At 38.4% G+C, this 22,956-nt stretch overlaps 2 long non-coding RNA genes across 6 annotated transcripts in view; both read right to left on the bottom strand.

Moving 5' to 3' along the window:
- LOC138926198 (uncharacterized) overlaps window positions 1–22,956 on the bottom strand; it is a 51,608-nt gene that overhangs the window by 17,524 nt on the left and 11,128 nt on the right. The window lies entirely within an intron of this gene.
- On the bottom strand, window positions 13,417–17,373 carry LOC138926200 (uncharacterized). Its single transcript, XR_011442596.1, has 2 exons — window positions 17,248–17,373; window positions 13,417–13,841 (listed from the first exon to the last, which is right to left on the bottom strand). It is a non-coding gene; the product is annotated as an uncharacterized lncRNA (long non-coding RNA).

The following is a 22,956-nucleotide window of genomic DNA, read 5'->3' as shown; positions in this document are numbered from 1 at the left end:
TGTGCAAAGTTTCAAGACGATAGCTTCAAAACTGAGAGACTAGTTCGCGTAGAAACGGACAGACAGACAGACGGACAGACAGACGGACAGACAGACGGACGGACCGACGGACAGACGGACATGCTCATATCAACTCAGGAGGTGATCCTGATCAAGAATATATATACTTTATAGGGTCGGAGATGTCTCCTTCACTGCGTTGCACACTTTTGGACAAAATTATAATACCCTCTGCAAGGGTATAAAAACTTATTCGATGAAGAAGAATCTATAGAGACAAAACAAAATTGGGGTGTGTATTATATCAGATCAAAAATTTAAAAGATTAAGTATTAGATATTCGGCTGCTAAAATTCGCTAATTAAAAAAACGCGTTAGTCAATTGATTCCAGGCTCACCAGGATTAGTGCGACTTCTAGATTGTGAACTTGTTTCTTCGGACCCAAGTCTAACCAGACGCTCTTTATCATTGCATGTTATGTGAAAACTACACTTCTATGCGGCGAAACGATCTGGCGGCCCATCGCATTTCAACTAGCAAATAAAGTTTAACTTTCTGAGTATTCGATTTGTTCGCAGCTTTCTGAAACCAGATGTACATATTTATTTACGTAGACACTAATGTGGGACAAACATGGAGTAGAAGGCGTTTGTACAGCTAGGCACATCCTTTTTAAATATCATAGAAATTTACAGAATGTTTTCATGTATCTTTCACAGAATTTATACAAAGCTTCACTTGTGTAATAAAAGGCTTTCACACAAACTTTGAACCTAACGTATCATTTTATTTTTTGTTAAAAAAAATTTATTTTTTTAATTTTTTCCAAACACCAAACAAATATAAAACCACTCTTATTTACATAATCTTGCGGCCAATCTCGGGCAAAACCAACACAATGGGCTGGCAAGACCCCCCAGTTCCATCAAAATCAAGCCGCCTCCTAAAAAGAAGGTCTATTCTAACTTTCAAGATGACGATTCCAGCGACTCCGAGCATGGAAAAAAGAAGCGGAAGTCTGCTAAAAAGCCCATCAGCCAAAAAACCAAAAAACCCACCAGCAAAGCAGCCAGAGCTGCATTTAAAGCTAACATTGAAAATAACTATTATGCAATTCTATCTGATTTAGACAGCGACACCCCCAAGTAATCCAATGGACGCCCTAATGGCTAGGATGGAATCTATGTTTGAGCGCATGATGGAGAAGGTCATGAGCCAAATAGCCCAAATGATGGCCACCGTTTGCAAATCCATATGCATACACGATTAGATATAACCATATAGAACGTTAACGGCCTTGTAAAAAGAAGGCCAGAGGTCGATCTGTATTGCAGGACCCACCAAACAGACGTTCTCCTCATATCAGAAACGAATTTTACCAACAGATCATACTTGACTATTAGAAGATACGACCTCATTGCCGCTAACCACCCGAACGGTAGAGGTCGCGGGGGCGCGGCCATCCTAATTCACAGGCACAACATCAACGAACAGGAATTCGGCTTGCTACTGGATTGCCTCGGCCCCAAGTTCATAATCGGAGGGGACTTTAATGCTAAACACCCCTGGTGGGGCTCCAGGATTAGGAACCCAATGGGCTTGGCCCTATACAGGCAGATTCAGTCCCGAAACTTGAGCTGTCACGCGACCGGTGCACCCACATACTGGCCTACGGATCCACACAAAATCCCAGATGTCCTAGACTTCGCCATCTCCGGAGGACTGGATTCTGCCGGAATTCAGGCGAGAGAAGTAGAATACTTCTTCTCGGACTACAGCGCCTTCGCCGTGTCACTTTTCACCCCAGCCTTGCTCAGGTCAGCCCGCAAAAAGCTGATCTACAAGACAACACACGTTGACAAGTACCAATCATACCTGAACAACGTTACCGACCCCAGCTCGACACTTGACTCCTCGTTTGACATCGACACCGCTGTAGAAGAGTTAACCGCCCAAATCCAGGCGGCGGCTTCTGAAGCAGTCCCAAGGCACTCCAACCGCCCTAGAGCCACTGACACGGACATCCACTTTTGGAGCCCAGAAGTCGAAGAAGTCAAATTTGAAAAGCGACGACTCCGAAGAGTGTGGATGCTCTCGAGGAATCCTTTGGACAAAACCGCCCTCAATAGAGCGACCAAATGTCTGTCAGAAAAGCTGGCAAGACTAAGAAAGCAGGCCTTTGACAGGTTCGTCGAACAACTCCAGCCAGGCGACCCTCAACAGAGTCACCAAATTTATCAGACAGCCAAAGAACCGACGGCAGCTGGTGCAGATCGGAGATGGACAGGGCCAACGCTTTTGCCGAACACCTCGAAGGTGTCTTTACGCCTTTCGATCGCTGCTCACCGGCGGATGCTGCTGAAACTGACCGACTGCTAGCCGAGCCTTCCAGGGACGCCGATCCAATACGACCAGTGACTGAGGAGGAAACAGCTGAGCTCATAACCATCATGAGCAACAACAAGGCCCTGGGCGATGATGGTATCAATGCAATTGCATTAAAAATGTTACCACCTCCAAGCATTCAGCTAATTACGAGGATCTATAATGGATGCTTGGAAATAGGGTACTTTCCGTCCATATGGAAACCCGCAGCGAACCTTTCGTCCTACCGACCAATAAGCTTGTTACCAGTGCTCTCTAAAATACCTTGGAAGACCGTAAATTTGCAGTAAGATGCCGCGAGGTCATCTCCGGTCTAAGAGAAGCTCACGCTAGTGTCCCGCAAGGCAGCGTTCTTGGCCCGATGATGTACAACGCTTACACGGCCGACCTTTCTGTTCTCCAGAGGCCTGACCTGCTCGCAGCAACCTATCCAGACGACACCGCCTTCCTTACCACCGCCGATAGCGCCATGGGGGCAGCCGAAACCATGCAATTGCAGCTTGACTTGCTCAGCGACTGGCAAAAGCGATGGAACATTGCCGTCAATAATGAGAAGTCCACTGCCACCACATTTTCTCTCTGCAAAGGCAACTGCCCTCCAGTTAACCTCAACGGCTCTCCAATCCCACAGGAAGACAATCCCAAGTACCTGGGATTCACCCTAGACAGGAGGCTCACCTGGAGGCCCCATCTGAAGAGGAAACAGGCTGATCAAAGACTTCGATCCTTCTACTGGCTCATGGGTAGGAGTTCGAAGCTGAGAACTTCCACTAAACTCCTCATTTACAAGGCCATAATACGCCCAATCTGGACGTACGGCATACAGCTCTGGGGCACTGCGAGCAAGACGAATGTCCGAACTATACAAACGTTCGAAAATAGAATAGACAAAAAATTTTTAATCTTTTTGTGTAATTTTTAATAAAGCCCTTTTTGAAGGGATAAAAAATAAGATATTTAAAGAAAAAAGAATGTTAATATTTGTAAACAATTTTTTTTTAAAAACCAATATTGTCAAAAATAGTGTTTGGTATCCAATAACCCAAAAAAACGTCAATACCATACAAGAGTATTTAACTGTGGCGGATGTTGCACCTGATTGCATTTGTTCAATGTGTTGTAGTATACACACAGAATGCACATTCAGGGACGTGCATCGCTAATTGGCAATCGTCTGTGTGCGGTTGAATTGTTGATGACAACGCAAGGGCTGAGGTCCATCTGCTCCCCAATTCATTGCCACTAAAAACAAAAGCCACCCCATCTTGGCAGAAGGATTATCAGGTGCAGCAGCAAGCAGTCTCGAACTTCATTAGGCCCTTGCATGGGCCCACCATTGGGACCAGGAGCCTGACTTCAGGTCCAGATTGGAATAAACTATGCGTCATTTGGAAGATAGATCAGACACTGGATCAGACTGGGTCTCTTCCTTGTATTTTGAGCATGCGAATGGCTGGGCGACTAAAAGGCAGTGGGTTGTGGGTGGCAGGAAGTATATAGAAAGATGCTTGTAGAGGGAGGAAGGCTTTGTTTCCGTGCACATTTGCATTTTTTATGTTTACAACCCGAATGCATATGAACGAGTATGTGTTGCACACGTTATTCATCTCGCTCTTGACTGCGTCCTCAAAAATCGATTTATACCAAAATTTTAAATGCCGTTTACCATTTCTGTTGGTTATTTTTGGTTCCTTTCTCTGGTAAAAAGAGCTAGAAATACAGTTTTTATACTCTGCAGCGTAAATTAACTTTATCTAAATGTTTTTAATGTATTCAATGAATCATGTTCGACCCTATACAGTATACACTTAAATACATAACAAGAAAGGAAAGCTAAATTCGGGCGGAGCCGATGTCAATATACCCTTGCTGTTAAAACCGCATATATATCGCAAATCTCGGATATAGTTGGCCGGTCCTTATGAAAATATCATAACATCAATATCTTATAATTAAAAATATAAAAAAAAGGCCCAACCTTCTATCTTCAAAAATACCCAAGTTGGTTTTTTTACCAAATATAAAATACCATTTCCGATCGTTAAGTTATATGGCAGCTATAGGATATATTCGGCTGATCCATATAAAATTTTGTCGTATTATTTTCAAAACACCAAAAATAGCATTAACTCAACATCCGAACTCTCCAACTCTAAAAACACGAAAGTCATAGAATTTCCGATTAATCAGTTATTTGGCAGCTATAGCATATAGTCGGCCCATCTCGGCCGTTCCGGTTTGTATACTGTGGGCAAGAAAAGTAGGGAGTGTGCAAATTTCAAGTTGATAGCTGTAAAACTAAGAGACCAGTTCGCGTAGAGACAGACAGATAGACGCACGTGCTAGAGAGGAGATACTCATACATATATAGGTAATCCCTATATAGTGAAGATTATATAGGGTCGGAGATGTATTCTTCACTGGGTTGCACACTTTTGTCGACAGTGAAATATTATAGGGTAATTTTTGTAATTTAAATTTAGCCAAATAAATAATTTTATAATAAATTTGATGTATAATGCAACTCTCATACGGCTCAATCAACTTTATTAAATATTTGCGCCTTATAGTTAGCTCTCCTTTCTTAATATTTGTAAATTTCTTATAGAAGGCTTTTATAAGACATTATATAAGGTTCTTTTATAATTTAAGGGTAATAATTTACTATATATGTTTAATTTACAGTTTCAAAATATTCATTTTTGAATGTAACTATCCCAGAATATGAAGAATTTCGAATTTGTCAGAGAGAGCGCCCGGCCATATGTTATGACATTTCACAACTTTGAACCCGTTTTTCTGGAAACACTTTGACACGCGCCATAACTAGAACCATTTTTACAATTTTCACTTGAAATTTTGATCACACGCTAAATGCAAATACGCCATTTTATATTCAATACCATCACTTCAAAAAACAAGAAAGGAAAGCTATCTTCGGGCGGAGCCGAAGTGTATATACCCTTGCAGTTAAAACCGGGTATATATCGCAAACATCGGATATAGTTGGCCGCTCCTTATGGGAATATGAATATATAATCCAATTTATTACAATACAAAATCTAAAAAAAGTCCCAAACTTCTATTTTCAAAAATACGAAAGTTGATATTTCTACCAAATACCATTTCCGATCGTTCAGTTATATGGCAGCTATAAGATATAGTCGGCCGATGTCGTAATGTTTTGCCAAAAATAGCTTTCCTGTAAAATTTGAACTCTCTAACTCTAAAAACACCAAAGTTATACCATTTCCGATCAATCAGTTATATGGCAGCTATAGGATATAGTCGGCCGATCCTAATAAAATTCGGTAGGATGGATCAACTGGCCAAAAATAGAATCTGTTTTAAGTTCCAGATTTCTATCTTCAAAAACACGAAAGTTAGGTCATTTCCGATCGTTCAGTTATATGGCAGCTATAAGATATAGTCGGCCGATCCTTACGAAATTTGGCATGTCGTGTTATTTTGCCAAAAAAAGCTCTCACCTAAAATTTGAACTCTAAATAATACCCTCTGCAAGGGTATAACAAGAGTTTATGTGGTGTAACTCCTTAAGTTTCAAAAAAATTTCTTAAATACACCTTTCTTACATTTTTACTTTAATTTATATTACTTAATTTACTACTACTACTGAATTTAAAATACGAATTATTTCTGACACCGGAATTTTTATACCCTTGCAGAGGGTATTATAATTTTGGTCAAAAGTGTGCAACGCAGTGAAGGAGACATCTCCGACCCTAAAAAGTATATATATTCTTGATCAGGATCACCTCCTGAGTTGATATGAGCATGTCCGTCTGTCCGTCTGTCCGTCTGTCCGTCCGTCTGTCTGTCCGTCTGTCTGTTTCTACTCAAACTAGTCTCTCAGTTTTAAAGCTATCGACTTAAAACTTTGCACACACCCATCTTTCTTTTGCACGCAGTATATAAGTCGGAACGACCGGGATCGGCCGACTATATCCTATAGCTGCCATATAACTGATTGATCGGAAATGGTATAACTTTTGTGTTTTTAGAGTTAGAGAGTTCAAATTTTACACGAGAGCTATTTTTGGCAAATTAATACGACATGCAAAATTGCATAAGGATCGGCCGACTATATCTCATAGCTGCCACATAACTGAACGATCGAAAATGACCCAACTTTTTTGAAGATAGAAAGCTGAAACTTAATACAGATTCTATTTTTGGCCAGTTGATCCATCCTACCGAATTTTATTAGAATCGGCCGACTATATCCTATAGCTGCCATATAACTGAACGATCGGAAATGGTATTTGGTAGAAATATCAACTTTTGTATTTTTGAAGATAGAAGCTTTGGACATTTTTTTAGATTTTTTATTTTAGTTAATTGGTTTTATTATGATTTAATCATAAGGATCGGCCAACTATATCCGATGTTTGCGATATATACCCGGTTTTAACTGCAAGGGTATATAAACTTCGGCTCCGCCCGAAGTTAGCTTTCATTTCTTGTTTTATAAAATATTTACATATGTATGTATTAAATTCTTGATCAGCATCAGTATCGATATAACCATGGTCCGTCTTTCATGTAGTTTCCAATATTACAATATTACACAGTTAAAGTTTGTTTCAAATTTTAGCCTCACCCTTATTGTCCCACAAGTGGCATATTTCTAAAGCGTCGGGATGGGGGTGGGGAGGATGGGGTCAACTTGGTGAATGCCAGCATGATTCCTATCACTGCTTTCTTCAAGCCGACGCACTACCTCCACGTGGTCCTCCCTGGATTGTCGCTCGACAGCCGTTGATTGGCAAACTAAAGCGCGCGACGAGAGTCCTAACTCTACAAACTAGGTTTTGGCGTAGGACTTGGAATCCACCCATGTAAAACACAATTTCAGTGAAGGAAGCAAGAGAAGCCTCGGAAAGGAACCGATCTAACGTTGACGACCATAGCAAGCGTAAAAAGGACAATGATTTGAGAGTATGCACCTGGAACGTACGAACATTGTACAGCCTGATACGCGCACATGCCCCAACGGAGAAAAAGGATGATGCCACCAAGAGCGCTTTCTATGCGGAGCTCGACCGAGCTTATGGCCGCTATCCTTCCCATGACATTAAAATTCTCCTCTCCAGGCTGGGGCGACACGAGCTATTGTGGATGTCTTCAGGTTGAGAAGAAGAGACGAAAAACGCCTTTTCAGACGCAAGAAGAAAGAGCAGGAAAGCCGAGAGTGTGAAAGCGCAGAGAGCAGCAGATGCAGAAATGAAGCACGTAACTTCTACCAGAGGGTCAAGCGTCTGACCCAAGGATTTAAGACTGGGGCAGTGGCGTGCAGGGACGATGATGGAAATCTTGTCACAGAAGCAGAGGTCGTTCTGAGGTTATGCAGGGATCACTTCCCGAGTCTGTTATCTGGCTCAAGCACAGACTCTGAAGACTATAATCCACGAACCCCAATCTATGGCACTGATATTGAAGTGCCAATCCAAAGTCATATCGAAGTCAAGGATCCAATCCAACGGCTTAAAAACAACAAGTCTGCAGGTGCTGACGGCCTGCCGGCAGAATTGTTTAAGGCAGGTGATAGGGATAGGGAGCATGCACCAACTAATCAGTAAGATATGGCTCACGGAGAGCATGCCCACATTTTCTCTCTGCAAAGGCAACTGCCCTCCAGTTAACCTCAACGGCTCTCCAATCCCGTAGGAAGACAATCCCAAGTACCTGGGATTCACCGTAGACAGGAGGGTTACCTGGAGGCCCCATCTGATTAAGAAGAGGAAACAGGGTGATCAAAGACTTCGATCCTTCTACTGGCTCATGGGTAGGAGTTCGAAGCTGAGAACTTCCACTAAAGTCCTCATTTACAAGGCCATAATACGCCCAATCTGGACGTACGGCATACAGCTCTGGGGCACTGCGAGCAAGACGAATGTCCGAACTATAGAAGCTTTCGAAAATAGAGCCCTTCGAATCGCCACTGGGGCCCACGTCTATCATGACAATCGCACCATACAAGTGGTTCTCAATTTCCCTTGGGTCAAGGACGAGATCGCGCACGTTACATGCAGAGGCTTCATAATCACCCGAACCTGGACAACAGCGAGCAGCCCAGAAGACTAAAAAGGACACTCCCGCTGGACCTCCCCTTACTATTTATTTATTTAAGTTATTTAATTTATTTCTACCATATTAATATTTAAAATTATCTATAAGTGAAGTTTATGTGATAACATTTAATGGTTGTCCCTAAAGTGACAGTTTTAAATAAACGTTATCCTGCAAAAAAAAAAAAAAAAACAAAACAAAAAAAAAAAAAAAAAAAAAAACCTCAGGAGAGCATGCCCGAAGATTGGAACCTCAGCATGATCTGTCCCATCCTAAAGAAGGGTGATGCCACGGTGCGCACCAACTACCGCGGAATTAGTCTTCTTCCAGTTGCATACAAGGTCCTAACGAGCGTATTGCGTGAAACACTGAAACCCCATGCTGAAGCGCTGAGTGGACCTTATCAGTGCGGGTTCAGACCTGCCAAGTCCACTGATGACCAGATTTTCCGAAAGGCTGATGTACATCGGACGGGCACGATATTAACCAACAGATGTGTCCAGCTCCTTGGTTACGCTGATTATATAGATATCATTGGCCGCACCAAGCGTGATGTCACAGGAGCCTTCGGGGCTGTTGAAAAGGAATCAGCAAAAGTAGGACTAGCACTGAATATGGAGAAAACAAAGTTTATGGTGTGCTCTAGCAGAGAATCGCGGCGTCTTGATTTTCAGCTGACTGCAGAAAATTATAGCTTTGAGTTTATCTACCTAGGCACTTCTATAACAAGCACAAATGATGTCAGTGTGGAGATTAAGCGGAGAATAACACTTCCCAACAGGTGTTACTTTGGGCTCAGTAGGCAATTCAATAGTAGAGCTCTCTCTTGACGCACATAAACCACACTCTACAAGACGCTCATTCTTCCAGTACTCCTATATGGTGCGGAGTAACGCAGTCAGATTCAGCTGCTCTTGGAGTGTTCGAGAGGGAAATTCTTCGCAAAATCTTTGGTCCAATCTGCGTGGACCATGTTTATCGCATCAGATACAACCACGAGCTGTATGAGCTGTACGGTGATGTTGACGTAGCCAGTCGAGTGAAATCTCAAAGACTTCGCTGGCTGGGCCACGTTGCCCGTATGGATGAAGACGCTCCGGCTCATAAGGTGTTTGATGCGGTGATTGTTGGGACATGAAGGAGAGGACGACCCCGAACGCGTTGGCAAGACCAGGTGATGGAAACCCTGTCCACACTTGGTGTTACCAAGTGGCGAAGGCGCGCTCAGGACAGAAACGCGTGGAGGCACATTGCGCTTCAGGCCGAGACCCGGTAAAAGGGTTGTCATGGCCATAAAATAATATAATAATAGAACAGAAAATAGTTTTGAAAAAAGTTCGATGACAAACTATTGAAATGGCAAATTCAAAGAGTAGAGTAGATATAGAGAAGTGATTTTTTATACAACAAACCAACAGATGCGTGATTTGGTTGCTGATGATATATTTTCTTAATGAGCTCAGCTATCTTTTTTTAACATACTATCTTTAACATACATTCGAGTATAAAAACAAGAAAGGACGGTTATAGTCGAGTTTCCCGACTATATTAAGCCCGATACTCATCTCTACCTAACCTTTAAATTCCTAACCTTTTAATTTAAATATCCTTTAAAGTTTAAGCGTTAACGGTATGGATTCTCCGCAAAAAATTGTTGTTGCAAACTTTTGCGCTTGGGCAAAACAATCCTAGCAACAAGCCTGCCTAGGGCGAAACTGCAAACCTACGGCCATACTACCGATTCAGTAGGGAAGCAGACTAAAAAATTTATAACTTATCTAAAAATGATTAGATTTGGCTGTTTTTGAATTTGTGGGTGTAGATTAGCCATTGGAACAGTTTGGCATTAAAAAATTTGCACATAGCATTAACAAACTGGCGCAAAAATCAGATTCTTTTTCGGGGGCGGGAGTGGGCGTGGCTAAATTTTGAAACAAACTTTAACTGCGTAGGCATTGTAGGAGTTTCCATGCCAAATCATATAGACCTATGTTTTATAGTCACTGAGATCCACGCGCTCATACGGACAGATGGACACGGCATTATCGACTCGGAGTTGATGCTGATCAAGAATATACATATATACTTTATGGGGTCGGAGATGACTCATTCTCTTAGTTACATAGATTCACACGGCTAAAATATACGTTCGTACTCTACAAGTACCGGGTTTAATAACTTAAAATAAATAAATTAATAACTTATATAAACAAATAGTGCAATGAATTTAAATCTAATCGGATCCAATACTCTTACCAACTCCTGCGTTCTGCAATATAAGGAAGATCCAATTGAATTCACGATTATTTCGTGTTTGGACTTTAACTACATATGGATAGTCACTTTTGGATAATCCAATTACTCGGTCGCATTATACATTAGCTATCATTCAGAGTTCATAGAAAGGCAATGCGATTAAAACCAATTTATTGAACTGCTTCTACCTAAGGTGAAGAAAAAGGGAATAGGTGCTCCCGAGTTACGAACAAATAATTGAATATAACTTTTAATTATAAAAAGCATAAAATGTATTGAAGCAACAAACGCAATGGCGTTCTAGCTGCAAGCCAGAATCCACGTTGCATAAACACTATCACCCATATCATAGGTACTACATATGGTAGATGAGTGCATGGTGCCTATGTACAAGGGCGGGCATATGCTGCACTATGAGAGATGCATGTCCCTGGTTTTCGGTGTCCATCCACCCGGCCTCGGCCCAGAGTGGTACAATTTCTGCCTACGGCTGGCCCGCTGCCCATCTTTCCATGTTGCACAGCATACTGCTGTTTTTATGCCTGGGTTGGCCATCTCTCTCTGTCCCGACGCTGTTGGGGCATTAATGAAAATTTCGTACATCGAATTCGCATCATTAAAAAAGAAACCAAAAAACCGCCGTATGTAAAATAAAGGGGAAACATTTTAAGGGATGCAAATTGTATGGGAAATAAAAACATTTGAAAATGCTATGTAAAAATCAATCGGTTTTTTACATTTTTTGAAGTGAATGGAAAAAAATTAAAGTACATACATAAAGCGATGCAAGCAGGGAGTGCACTCTTTTATGTTGGGTCATTAATATGCCTTTCTGTTGCAATTCAGATGGAGAAAAACACACATATACGTTCGTACGTAGACAAAATTGCAAAATAATTTAAACTTTAATCAGCCAACTTAAGCTCTTACATCTCAGTTTGGATGTTAACGTTAAAATAAAAGCATTTGGATATGTGGGCATTTCCAGGGTGTCTACCGATACATTATTTTTGTACCATTGCGTTAAGCGACATAAACGTTTAAAAAATATTACAAGAATTAAAATACTCTAGAATTTTTTTCCCTAGACGAATGAATTTTATTATACCCTTGCATAAGGTATTAAAATTTGGTCAAATATGTGCAACGCAGTGTAGGAGAGATCTTCGACCCTATAAAGTAAATACATACATAGGTCTAGTCTTTCGGTTTCAAAGCTTTTGACTTGAAACTTTGCACACCTCTTTTTTTTCCTTTGCACGCAGTATACAAGTCGGGACGCCCGGGATCGGGCGGGAAAACTACACAATAAAAACCAAAAAGGACGGCTAAAGTCGAGATTCTCAACTAAATTGTACCCGGTACTAATCTCTTCCATCCACACTTTCACTTAAGTTTAATTTATAAAGGAATGAACTCTTAGGAACATTTTTTGAGGCATACTTTTGTGCTCACGGAAAAAACCACTTAAGCGATTTTGTAAGAAAACAGAATAAAAAGTCTATAACTCCTCTAAAAATCTTTAAAAATTATCCGATGGGCTGACTTTGTAGATAAGGATTAGGCATTGAAATGGTTTGGCATCAAAACCTTTAGATGCCGAGACGAGATTTCCATTTTGGGGACGTGGCAAATTTTGAAACGAACTAGAACTGCGTGGATTCTCTTGCATTCTACGTGTACCGTGTATAACTATTCTTACACGGCACATGTCTGTGTTTTATTTAGTTATTCTTGCAAGTGCCGAAAAAAAATAAGAATTGGTATATTTATTCATTTAGCCCACAGAAAAGTTTCAATTGTTCGGTTTTATATAGTATTTTTAGGCTTGCGGTTTGCCAGAAGACATCTTCGACCCTATAAAGTATAAATATTCTTGATCAGGATCACCTCCTGTGTTGATATAAGCTTGTCTCTCAGTTTTAAAGCTATCGACTTGAAACTTAGCACACACCCTTCTTTCGTTTGCACGCAGGATAAAAGTAGGAACGGCCTATGTCGGTCGACTATGTCCTATAGCTGCCATATAACTGAACGATTGGAAATGGTACTTGGTATGTGGTAAAAATACCAAGTTTGGTATTTTTGGAGAAAGATGATTGGGACTTTTTGAAGTGGTTTTGAAGTTTTTCTTTGTATTTCTTAACCTGATCTTTGACAACCTTACTTAGGCACCCTCAGGTCTTTCTCCAAGTTCGCTGTGATGTACCATGGGACTCAAGATATCATGCGCAACGTTTGATCTGAATGAATGATATATGTATGTACATACCAATCGAAGTTCGGAAATTCCAATTGGAAGTTCGTGAATGTTTTTGAAAAATGTTTTGTTGCCAAATATCCATTGGCTAATCTACACCCACAAATCAAAATGCAGCCAAATTGAATAATTTTTACAGGAGTTATAGACCTCTTGAACTGTATGGCCGTAGATGGTAGTAGGGGGGCTGCAGTGGTTTTTTTTTGTTGCCCAAGCGCAAAAGTATGCAACAAAAATTGGTTGCTCCACACCGTTTAATTTTAAACTTGAAAGGATAGATTAAGTGTGGGTGAAAGAGAAAAGAACCGGATATAATAAAGTCGGGAAACTTGACTTTAGCCGTCCTTGCTTGTTTTATTTATCGTGTAGTTTTGACGATGTTTGGTCATTGAGAGCTTTCAATGCCGTAAATAAAAAATCAGAATTTAATTCAACGTTATAACTTTATTCAGGCCGCATATGAAATTAGGATTTATGAGGATTTATAGAAAATATGGGAAATCCAATTTAGGATGCGAGCGCAGTAAGGAGATGAACGAGAGTGGCGCCAACCTTGCAGAATAGGCTGAGCGGATGCTCGCTAACTATAAACGCCGAAGTAGCAAAGCCGAGCGGCCGAAAGAGAGTCGGCTTGCGACCAGCAAAACATCAGTTACTAATTAATTGTTGTGTTTAAATTAGTTGCTTGCCGCTTGACCCGACAGACGACCTATGGATATTTTGATATATGTATGTACATATGTACATTTCAAGCTTCATATTTTTAGTTGTGGCATTTCAAAAACACGCAGGCAGCTTTATATCGACAGGCAGAAGATACTTATATCGACTTAGGGTGTACACTGTACGCTGGAGAGTGTATAATAAGAAGAAAAAAAAAAAACTTTATAGAAAGAAAAACTTGGAGTGGTGGAAAGTTTGGGTAGAAAGACAATGAGACGGCCAGACTGGTGGCCATGCTTTCTAGAGGTGGAAAAACTTAGATGTTAACGGACATCGATGTTTTATTTTTTTGATTTTTTTTTTTTTGTTTTTCACATTGATTTTAGCGAAAAACATCGATGTTTTTTTCGATGTTTTTAATAAAAATATAAACAGTTTTTTTAGTGTAGTTGGACTTTTTTTAATTTGTAATGCTTAAAAATAAAAAAAAAAATATAAAAATATAATTTTCCTTAAATTTAAAATCTAATTCTTATCCATTTTATTATTAACATTTTAAATAAAGACGAAAAGAAAAACAAAACAAAATTGTTCATTACATATATACATAGTACAAATAAAATACTACTTCTTTGTGAATATTTTACTATCCCTACTACACTATCCATACTTTACTATCCCTACTATACTAACCTTGCTTTCCATCCCTAATATAAGATCCTTACTTTACTATCCTTACTGTACTATCCCTAACTCTACTAATAATCTACTACTCTACTAATTAATAATAACTCTACTAATTTAATAATATTAGATGGAAAAACATCTCAATTGCCCCGGTAAACATCGATGTTGCCAATGTTTCAAAAACATCCATATCATCGATGTTTCAAAAACATCGATGTTTCTCCACCTCTAATGCTTTCATCGACTTGAAAGTAGGGCTGTCAAATATTGAAAAATATATCGTATTAATAATATTTTTTTTTTTTTAAATCTAAAAAATATGATGATAATATTTTAAGTATTCACTGGGAAAAAAATCGATATATTTGATATTTTTTTAATAAACTGTTTTCCTGCACAATTAGGGAAATTCCCTTATCTGTTGAATCTCTAACTAAAAAGACAAGTTTCCAAAATAATTATTTAATTATATTTTTATATATTGTATAAACTTAACTTTTATTTTATAATATACCCAATGTTTTGAATTTAGGGATTACCCTTTAGGGAAGAATACCCTTTGCTTTATGTGTGTGTCCGTCATATAATTTCAGCTCCTTATTATCGGAGCAAAATTAGAAGCTGAAATTATACTTCAGCTTGCCTCAAGCTTCGTGGGAAAGCAACCCATTGGATGTATGGAAATCCCATAAAGCCATCCCATCCATGAATTCCCATATCCCACTGACCAAGGAAAAAATATCCAAAAATATCAAAAACAAACATCGATATTTCGATATTTAGGCAATAACAATATTACGATATAAATATATCATTATTTGAAAAAATATCGATATATTGATATTTTGATATATTATCAACAACCCTACTTGAAAGCATTTTGACTTCTGACTTTAATGTTTGTTTTAAAATTCGTAAACACTTTTTGTCGTCGTTATTAAATCCAAGCAACTTCCTATTTGGTAATTTGTTGCTTTTAAGCATAGTGACAATCATGTATTGACATGTACTTGCCACTGTATGAATATTTTGTTGATTCCAATGTCTCCTGATTTCTTTTCGGATAATTTCGATAGGTTTATTTATATATACATATACATATATACGTATATATGTACAGGTGGAAAAAATAATAGAAACAAGATTTTTGCTTCCGTTTTTTTTTTTTCTTAGGAACCGTATAAGATATTTTTTCAATTATTTTTTTTTTTAACATATATTATAGTATATATTATAAAAACAAACCATTCATTCACAAACAAACAAACCAAAAACATTCACTTTTCTAGGTGAATGTGCCTTCAAGTCCTTCTCAAACAGTCTATTTATAATTGTGCGACTAGTAACAGATGCCTGCAAGTCCTTTTTGAGCTCCTCCGATGATAGGTTGGGTTTTTTTTAGATTTACGAGTCAACATGTCATCAAATCTTGTAGTTGTGGCACGCTTTCTACCGCGGTTCTCCTTTCTATCGGTAAAATGAAGGGCCGAAAACACTTTTTTTAGTAAGCACGGCATTGTCTGAGAAATGTCCCTTAATGTTTTCCCCTCATTCTTCAGTTTTTATACCCTTGCAGAGTATAATTTATTCCAAAAGTGTGCAACGCAGTGAAGGAGACATCTCCGACCCTATAAAGTATATATATTCTTGATCAGGATCACCTCCTGAGTTGATATAAGCATGTCCGCCTGTCCGTCTGTCCGTCCGTCCGTCTGTCCGTCTGTCTGTCCGTCTGTCTGTCCGTCTGTCTGTCGTCTGTCGCAGTATATAAGTCGGAACGACCGGGATCGGCCGACTATATCCTATAGCTGCCATATAACTGATTGATCGGAAATGGTATAACTTTTGTGTTTTTAGAGTTAGAGAGTTCAAATTTTACACGAGAGCTATTTTTGGCAAATTAATACGACATGCAAAATTGCATAAGGATCGGCCGACTGTATCCCATAGCTGCCATATAATTGAACGATCGGAAATGACCCAACTTTCGTGTTTTTGAAGATAGAAATCTGGTATTTAGTACAGATTCTATTTTTGGTTAGTTAACCCGACCTACTAAATTTCATAACGAGCAGCCGACTATATCTTATAGCTGCCATATAACTGAATGATCGGAAATGGGTTTTGGTAGAAATACCAACTTTGGTATGTTTGAAGATAGAAGTTTGGGACTTTTTTTAGATTTTTTATTATAATAAATTGGGTTATATTATCATATTCTCATAAGGATCGGTCAACTATATCCGATGTTTGTGATATATATCCGGTTTTAACTGCAAGGGTATATCAAGTTCGGCTCCGCCCGAAGTTAGCTTTCCTTTCTTGTTTTATAATATCTCTTTCTTCAGCAGTGCAATGCAATCCAAGACCCATTTTGGATATAAAATACGATTTTGTCCCTGAATTGGGACGAAATGTTTAGTTTTGTGACAAATTTACATTAAATTAACTGAATTATACCTCTGTTTTAAACAAAAAATGATACTAAGCAAAAGTTTCGGAGTAATTTGGTAGAGTTTCTATTATTTTTCCCAGCTAAAAAACGTGATCCCTTAACAAATTACGAATTCCCGCCACAAATAAAGGCAAAAAGGATTTAAAAAGAAAGCAGAATAAAGTTCCGATATTAGTTATGTGTGTAATTTTTGTTTTGAAGCCGTTTCCTATTGTATGTACATACTTAACCGTCGGGTTAAATGTGCTGAGGAGAATCTTGTTTCTATTTTTTTCCACCACTGTATATACATACATAGTTTAGAAAACTATATGTAAATAAATTATTCAGGTCGGACGCACACAGAAAATCTATGATTTTTTGGCTAATCATCTATTATGACTTAAGATAACATGAATAATATGTATATTCTTATAGTAATTACATTAAACGCTTGCAGCAAGAAATTACGTGTTGAACAATGAGGAGATTGTCTTGACAATCCAAAATTATAATCAATCAAATATGTGTCCAAAATAATATGACGATTTATAAAAAAAAGAACATGAATTGTTACGTTAACAGGGCTGATAATTATTAACGGGCCAATATTAAACTCCAGCCCCGTCCCACTATGTGAATTGAAGCCGACTGCGTCGACTGGGGACGGCTCTCATAATGAGTTTTTTCTGTTTACAGCTGAAGCTGGAATTGTTGTTGCTGAGGTAGCACCAAATGCGCCACTGTCGGGTCGGGAAAAATTCAGTTTCGAAAATGCTTTGTCAACAGCAACACACATTTCAAATTTTCGGTTTAGTCGCATAAACTTTATTTTTCTCACTTATTTAATACAAATTCTTTGGATATTCATTCCACAATTTGTTGAACATTCCTTTAATCTACGCCAAACTACAAGAAATGGAGTGAGTGGATTAAATTTAAATAATAAACGTCTTACACAATTATTCTAAGCCTAATTATGTACGGTTTAGTCTTTATACATGTACATATGTATGTATGTATATTTGTACATTCCTTTATAAGAGTATACATTTATATACATATGTATGTATGAACGACAACACATACTGTGTGTGTGGTGGATCGAGTGTGTGATGTATGTCTCGGTTTAAACTATACAAATATTATCCCTATTACAACCCTAAGCTACGGGAGTTACGCCCTGTGCCCACACCTTCCTGCATTACGATGGCGTCGACATTATGGACGCTGCTTTTGCGAGTGCAGCTTTGTGGTTTTTTATTCCTCTGGTTAGCTGCTCAGCTCGATGAATCTGATTAACAAAATTAGTTTAGAAAACTCCGCACAAGCGTTCGAAAGAAATACAAATTAAGCTCGATTTTTTGTAAAAAAAATTTATATTTTTTTTTTTGTATTAATTAAATGAAAATCAATAAAAAAAATTTTGAATTTAAAAATTTTTAACAGTTGAACTAAAAAGACTATTTTTTTATACTTTTCCGGAATTTGTATACTATTGGGAAAGGTGTGGTGCCGTTGCCAGACCATACATAGGTGTTACCTTTAATTGTCATTTCCAAAAAAATTCGTGAAAACTATCGTATCTTACGTAATAAAATACTTCAAAACTTTGTAGTTATGTAAGTGATGTAAAAAAGTGTATGTAAAAAAACTTAATTATTGTAAACAAAAGACAGAACATAACGCAAAACTTTATGAAACCTACTGCTCCAACAATATTTCGCTGCGATTTTCAGCATTCCTTAGGTTCGCTTTAATTTTCATTAGAAGTGTGTGTGCAATTGTTCCCTAGAGTTTCCCGACCTCGAAAAACTTTTGTTAACCATTTTGTGATCTATTTCCCAGCACGGTTAGTTTTGGGGCGACCGAGAGGGGTTTTGGCATCGGGCGACAGTCGGGCGTTTGGGTTTCTGTGTCGCGAAGTCGAGATTCCCAATGTGACGAAGAATGTTCTTGAATGAAAGTCAAAGTAAAAACGGCAAAACAACAAAATCCTAAACAAAAACAAAATACAAAACCGTGAACAAGGCCGGAGGGCGAGGTGGTGCAGCAGCGGAAACTAGAAAACGAGACGGAGAGTGCCAGAATATGATAACGCCCAAAGAGCCGGGTGCAAGAGGCAAGTGCGAACCAGGGGCCTGTCGCTAGAAAAAACAAACAAGAAGCGGGATCCACTATTCAAAGCGAAAAGCAAAGACCCCCCGACGCCGGACTCTGGACCCTGAACAGCGTCGGGTTAATGCAGCGCCGATGCATGAGTCAAAGGGGAGAGTGAAAGCGATTGGGGTGGGTTTTGTCGGACTGCTCAGGTGCGTTGCGGGTTGAATGCACGCAGTGCGGAAATGGTGGAGCAGCACACGACAAGTCTAGGCTGCTGCACTGGCCGTCACTCTCTTGCTTTCCAAACTTTGATTCTCCGGTTATTTTGGCGCATGCTCTGGAGTTCTCGTGAAACGCGCACATACATACATATCTGCATAAAATGTACATACATATGTAGATGCAGTAGGGTTCTGTGGGGGGATCGCATGTAATGCATCGGGTATCCGAGGGTGGGCTGGTGGATTTATTTATTTATTTCGATTCATTTCCGCTTTTGTGCGAGACTAAATGAAAACTCATTTCCCTTTGATATTTTGCCTTTCCACTTTTTCTCGGACACTGGAAAAACGAGATAGGCATACGTATGTATGTACAACATACATACATATATGTATGTTCATATGTACACATGTATGAAAGCTGGCCCTAAAAGAGTGAAAGGAAAAAGGATTTTGCCTCTTTAACCCGCTCTCTCTCTAGGGGGCTGCTTTTGGGTGCTTCTGATTTTGTGGCTGCTACTGCGCGATAATGAAAAAGTGTAATGCACCAAAAAGTGACATAAGGCTGTAAATTAAATGAAAACAACAAAAACAAGCTTAAGCTCTAATATGGACGTTTGTATGTACATATGTATGTGCTTGCATACATGTGTATGTATGAACATATGTACATACATATGTATGTGATGGACCTGCATATATAAAAAATATGTTCTCTATACAAATACATATATGTATATGTATATTTTACGTACATATGAATGTATGTATGTACGTTTTTCTATAGGATGAAAAGATGTATGGAAATATACATATGTATACTTACATATGAAGATACACATGTATTTTCCTGAATAATCTGTTATTTACAGTTACATATCTGCATATTCCAAACGAGAATACTGTCCAGGGTTTCCTGGCTGGAAAAACTCTTGTTGCAGCGTTGGATTGTCCCCAAGCCAATTTAACCTTACCCCTACACATGCATATGTATGTACAAATGTATATGTAAATATGCACATAAATACCAACGTACATACATATGTATGTAGGTATGTACATCCACGTAAAGGCTACTTTTAATATTACCACTATGATCCTTTACGCCTTCCCGCCAAACTCAAATACTCTTAAATTAAAACAAAATCTTAAATACTCTTCAAAGCTTCAAAGCTGGCCTAAAACCATTTCGCATAGAAATCTTAAAAAGGAAGAAAGGCAAGAAAGAAAAGCAAAAAGAAAAGAAGATATGTACAAATTTACCATACCCTTGCAGTTGAATGGCACTTGATTTGATAGGATATATATACATACATATGTACATACAATATACATTATTTTTTTTTATTTTGCGGATATCAGATATAGTTGAACGATGTATCAGACCAATTTATGGCTTAACACGGATCTGATATATCATAAAAACAACACAGGTATAAAATCCCAGGACCGATCCTATTAATATTTTTTTTTTCGCTGAAAAATATCACGCATTTTATGTTTACGGGCTTTTTTTTTTTCTAAATATTTGTCTTGCACCATTTACCACCATTTCTAGGCACTATTTCTATAATTGATAGTTGAAATGATACCTGTATACGTGACTATCTAAGTATCAAATATCTAGATTCTAGAAAATTTATTAAAATGCCCGCAATCATAAATTGAGTGATATTTCTGAGCGAAAAGTAAAATTAAAATAAAATATAATGATTATCATTATTTAGCGATTTTCAAATAAAAATTATATCAAATATCAATAATTTTGATCCCTGAAAAAAGGATCTGTGAACATTTTGAAGTCGATAGCTTTAAAACCGTTAATCTAATGCGCTAATGCGAAACAGATAGTCATACAAACATACATACACACATACTATACATACTGCGAATCAAGTTTTCTACAAAAACTATTCTATCCTCTGAAAATGTATAAGAATATGAATAATTACAAATTTTTTGTTTTTTCTCAAATTACCACATGTTTTTGGGACATTTTGTCGACTAACTATTGTACGATACAATAATAAAATTTGACTTTGAAAAGTATTGTGTTCAAATTTAAGCCATCCAATTATAATATTAGAATGAATATTTATTTGATCTTTTAATAAGTGTTTGAACACTTATATATATATCTTAATTTTTGATACTTTACTCTCTAGTAAAATAACTGCATAGAGTATCTTTATAAATCATTATTGTAGTCTAAAATAAGTTACAGTTTAAACAAGTTGTATCCATATTGTAATTAGACATTTTATACGTTAATATGGACATTTCCAGGAGGGCGAGTGGTATTTATACTATATAAAAAGAAAAAAAAAAGAAAATTTATAGTTAAAGTGTTTTTAATTTTAATTTTAAGAAAACGATGCATTGTATAACACAAAATGAGTGTGCCATAAGTCTTAATTGACTTGAAGAAATAACTTTAATTTTATTATTATATTTTTTGGAAATTGACAACTGTTGGCGTAACTTCATTTTGAGCCCTATCGGGATGCATAAGAAAACTTTGCAATGTTAGAAATGCTCCTCTCGCTGCCTAACTAATGTGTATGCGTTTTATTGCTCTCGTTGCTTTTTAGCCGGCACATTGAAAATATGCTGGCCGAAGACCGGCTGAAATTTACATTGCCAAAGTCGATAAAGTCGCAAAAAGCAACATCAAGACCAAAACCGGCTTGCCAGCTTGCACACACACTACGAGGGGAACGAACAAAACTCACCCACATACATATGTGAAGGAGCTGCCAAATACTACAGAAACCGGCTTTTGTGTGACCTAATATTTGAGTAGTTAACTTTGGCAAAAAGGCGACTCAGATTCGCACAGAGGAATTCTCGCATTTCATGAAGTCCGCTTTGTGCTATCGATAAAATTGACTATTTTTCCCGAGCAACGCGACTCGGAGCTCTTATCAAACAAAATCAGATGCTTAATACTAGATTCGGCTAGCGAAAAAAGAGTAAATTAACCCAAATTTTCCAAATACTAGATATTAAAGCATTAATCGCATAAAAAAGGGACAATTATATTTTTATATGTACATATGTATGTATGTATGTATGTCTGAATGCAAAACAAAACTCTGATGCATTGGAAAGACTTTCAAATAGCTGGGAAGGCTATTCGAATTTTTATTTCCATACGCCCTGTGTGACTTGCCGGCTGTCCGCGTGGGCGATGATAATGAAGTACCGGAGTGGAAGGGGGAAAGGTTGGAACGGAATCGGAATATGAACGAACATACCTATGTACATACATACATAAATGCGAATTTGAAACCGAATCGAAGGTGAACAAAATTCTAGGGAGAGCGGAAGCTTTCAGCGGACGCTCCATTGCGACTTTTTGCACCGGCTAAAAACTAAACATCGGGCAATGTTTATAAGCACACACTCTCTCCGTTGATGTTGCTCAAGCTCTGTGTCCCCCGGTCCGATTTGGATTTCTCCACCCTCGCGTCCTCTCTTCAGAATGCTCTAGTGATTCCACATTGTTATTTCGTGTTGGCGCCAAATGAAAAAATCTATTGTTGGTGTGCATTGTTGCCACACTTCACAGCTTAGGGGCCTGCTTAGCTGAGCGAAGTTCCAGCTGTGAGAATTTAACTCCAAATTTGTATGTATGCACATATGTATGTAGGCTGTCAGTTTTTATATCTCCGAGATCCCTTGCATAGGATGTAACCACCGATCCTCCTCCCACTCCTCGTACCTCACACACTCCCAGCAATCTTCATACCCCGAAAAGTTTTCATCCTCGTCGGTGTCCACTTCCTCCTGACCTCCCGCCATCAAAGCCAGCTCGAAATTACCCTGCTTTTGTAGGGTTTCTACATCATAAAGG

Source organism: Drosophila bipectinata, chromosome 3L, assembly GCF_030179905.1.
Source record: "Drosophila bipectinata strain 14024-0381.07 chromosome 3L, DbipHiC1v2, whole genome shotgun sequence".
NCBI classification, from domain to species: domain Eukaryota; kingdom Metazoa; phylum Arthropoda; class Insecta; order Diptera; family Drosophilidae; genus Drosophila; species Drosophila bipectinata.
The sequence above is the reverse complement of the archived record's forward strand: the minus strand, read 5'-3'. Positions and strand labels throughout refer to the sequence as shown.